Source organism: Alosa pseudoharengus, unplaced genomic scaffold (genome assembly GCF_046254945.1).
Source record: "Alosa pseudoharengus isolate Yale_2024_CS ecotype anadromous, Long Island Sound unplaced genomic scaffold, YU_APseudo_1.1 YU_APseudo_1.1_scf_8, whole genome shotgun sequence".
In the NCBI taxonomy this organism is placed as follows: domain Eukaryota; kingdom Metazoa; phylum Chordata; class Actinopteri; order Clupeiformes; family Clupeidae; genus Alosa; species Alosa pseudoharengus.
The window spans coordinates 5,155,767-5,159,269 of NW_027468870.1; the positions used below are offsets into that span (position 1 = coordinate 5,155,767).

General features: G+C 44.6%; 1 long non-coding RNA gene across 1 annotated transcript; it reads right to left on the reverse strand.

Moving 5' to 3' along the window:
• Positions 1 to 205: 205 nt before the first annotated feature.
• On the reverse strand, positions 206 to 1,199 carry LOC143112289 (uncharacterized). Its single transcript, XR_012984701.1, has 2 exons — positions 1,113 to 1,199; positions 206 to 338 (listed from the first exon to the last, which is right to left on the reverse strand). It is a non-coding gene; the product is annotated as an uncharacterized LOC143112289 (long non-coding RNA).
• Positions 1,200 to 3,503: the final 2,304 nt, after the last annotated feature.

The following is a 3,503-nucleotide window of genomic DNA, read 5'->3' on the forward strand; positions in this document are numbered from 1 at the left end:
ACAGCATTGAATTGTCTACCGTATTTTTAATCACAGTACTTATGGATCATACTGTAACTAAGTACAGTAGTAATACCAGTGCTGTAATATTATATACAGTAATTTTGGGAAATTCATATCCTGCTTTATCTACAGCCAGGATAAATTTGGCTAGGCCTAGGTATGGTTTAGGCTACACAAACTTGCATAAATAACCATTGACAACTTGTTATCAGTTTGAAAAGCAAGTACATTTATTCACTTTTTTCCGTTTAGAAATTCTCGTGTGCTGCATCCTAACGTTAGACCAACGGTTGCAGTCAGCCTGATCCACCACCAGTAGCAGAGTGAAGCAGCACCTAGCAGAAATAGAAGAAAAGATAAACAGTGTTAGATAACAATTTTCAACTGAAACTGAAGGCTACTTACAAGTGAAACTTTAGAATAATCTTTTATATATATACTGTATGTTTTTTGAGTTTACTGTCAAAATGCCAGGCTGAAGATGATGTTGGCATAACTCAGTTTCGCAAGGTAGCAGCTATATTTAACGTTAGCCAGCTGGGTGAGCTCATTGATGATGTTTGCTTGCAGCAACAGCCATTCGCGCTGTTCGTCCGAACAACGGTTAATGATAGTCAGATGTGACTTAAAGTTAACTTATATCAATATTGCTAAAGTTCGCCTATTAAACTCACAAAACCGTACATGATTACGAGGAGTTAACGTTACATAAGTCAGCTAAACCTCCACGTTAACGTTAACCAGCAACACATCATCTTCAGCCTAACATTGTGACAGTAACATACTAGGCCTAGCACTACTAGTGAATGTTTTATATAAATGATATGAATATAATAAACTGTAACTTACTGAGAACTAAGGTAGGCCTAATATAAATGAGACTACCATAACGTTAACGTAACATAAAACATTAACGTTAATGCCACCGTCACAGCAACAGCAACTAAGTTATGATAGCTAGCCTAACGTTAGCTGCTAGTTGATCCAACAAGCATGGATGAGTTGTAAGTTAGACAGTACAACGTACATAGACTGTACACATGCCCGAATTTAATGTAGTACAATTTCACAATGAAACATTAACGTTACATAAATAATTGCTTGCTTACCATTAAGGTGGAGCTGCGAACTTGTCAGAGTGCTGAACACCGTTGGTCTGACTGACTGAACTGTTGCTCAAAAATGATCTCCCGCCGGACAGTTCAAACGTCGTCGCGCGGTGCACGTTTCAATCACCACGTCAAGATTTCCCAGTAAACCATAAATCCATGACTTTTCAATATCTTTTCAAAATGATGATTTGGATGGAAAATCAACATAATATCAATGTCACCTTGCTATCTGGGAGCTTAACTTTGTATTTATGTGCAAAAAGAAAACAGAAAACCCCAACTGATTTTCCGCCATGTTTTTTCAAAATTTTCAAAAAGCTGACAAGTGAGGGAGGAGTCAGATTTATTACTGTGTTATGATTTGCAGCAAGTTTTTATTACTGTAGTTTGACTATTTTTGACCATAATTCATAGCGAAACCACAGCAACATACTGTATTCACAAATACAGTACACATTTTCCCCAAAAACAGCAGTGATGCTGTGAAAATCACAGAATCTTGTTACAGTGTGTGAGTGAGGGGAGAGGAGTGTGTATGAAGAGTCACATCTCTGAGTCTGATCAAAAATAACATTACTGTTTGGTTTGTCACACTAAATATTGATACAGTGTCCTTCCATATGCAATAATGAATGTTATTACCATGTTATTACACGTTAATAACACAACAGCTACAAATCCTGCAAGTTTCTTGGTACCCACATCTCTGAGGACCTCTTCTGGTCAGAACATCATGGTAGTCACCAAGAAGGCCACAGCGACTTCATGATTATATGACATTTGATTAAACTGAATTATATTGTATATAACTTTTATTATATTAAACACTGTTGCCATACATTTTGTTACAGCGACAGTCGATGAGGAGGATGTGCGTGACTTGTAGCTGTTCTTGGCAGACCATGAGAGGCCTCTTGCCTTTCTACTTGATCTTCAGTAAACACGTCCTTGTGCATTTAAAGCGATTTACAGGAGCTGTGATTGTGCTGTTAGACTGACCGGGGCGGCGCACTGCAGACCTCTCCATCTCTCTGAGCTCTGAAGCGGTTAGGCAAGGCTGACCACACGAGGGAGGTGAGCTTTAAGCCCGCGGTGCGCTTCGCGCTCCAGTTAAGATGAGCTTTAAGCCTGTGGTGCGTATCGCTCTCCAGTTCAGACCGGGCCAAGGTGCAGCAGCCAGGATGAAAAACGATCGATAATCATCTCCACTCAGTGCATGCCAACTGGATGCCCAGCCCCAGACGTGCAAGTGTGTGTGTGTGTGTGTGCGTGCATGTCTGTGTGTGTGTGTGTGTGCGTTTGTGTGTGTGTGTGCATGTGTGTGTGTGTGCGTGCGTGCGTGTGTGTGTGTGTGTGTGCGTTTGTGTGTGTGTGTGTGTGTATGTGTGTGTGTGTGTGTGTGTCTGTGTGTGTATGTGTTTGTGTGAATGTGATTGTGTGTGTGTGTGAAGTATACTTGACTGTGAGTTTATATGAGTGTGAGTGTGTATGTATGACTATGTGTGTGTGTGTGTGTTGATGTGTGTATGTGTGTGTAGGTGCGTGACTGCACCATGACAGCCATGAGAGGTCTTCATGAGCAAGGCCGATGCATAATGGATGACACCATGTCACCCTGGCAGGGCTCCTCGGGGCAATAGAAGCCCTGGGGAGGGTTTACAGGGGGGGGGGGGGCGGGGGGGGGCATTTCATCTCCCCCCGGCGTGGTGCTCCACTCTCCTCTCCTTGGCCCTGTGCTGCGGACCGGCCGACTCAATTGGACGGGCCGGCGGCCGGCGCCGTCTGTGTTGATTTAGCCGACAAGAGGAGAGAGGATTCAGCTGACGGACGACAGCACCAGCGCTGGAGTCATGGAGAGAGAGAGAGAGAGAGAGAGGGGGAGAGAGAGAGAGAGAGAGAGGGATAGAGAGAGAGAGAGAGAGAGAGAGGGATAGAGAGAGAGAAAGAGAGGGGGATAGAGAGAGAGAGAGAGAGAGAGAGAGAGGGGGAGAGAGAGAGAGAGAGAGGGGGATAGAGAGAGAGAGAGAAAGAGAGGGGGATAGAGAGAGAGAAAGAGAGGGGGATAGAGAGAGAGAGAGAGTGAGAGGGGGATAGAGAGAGAGAAAGAGAGGGGGATAGAGAGAGAGAGAGAGAGAGGGGGGGGATAGAGAGAGAGAAAGAGAGGGGGATATAGAGAGAGAGAGAGAGAGAGAGAGAGGGGGAGAGAGAGAGAGGGGGAGAGAGAGAGAGAGAGAGAGAGGGGGAGAGAGGACAGAGAGAGGGATAGGGAGAGAGAGAGAGAGAGAGAGAGAGAGGACAGAGAGAGGGGGAGAGAGAGAGAGGGATAGGGAGAGAGAGAGAGAGAGAGAGAGAGAGGACAGAGAGAGGGGAGAGAGAGAGAGGGATAGG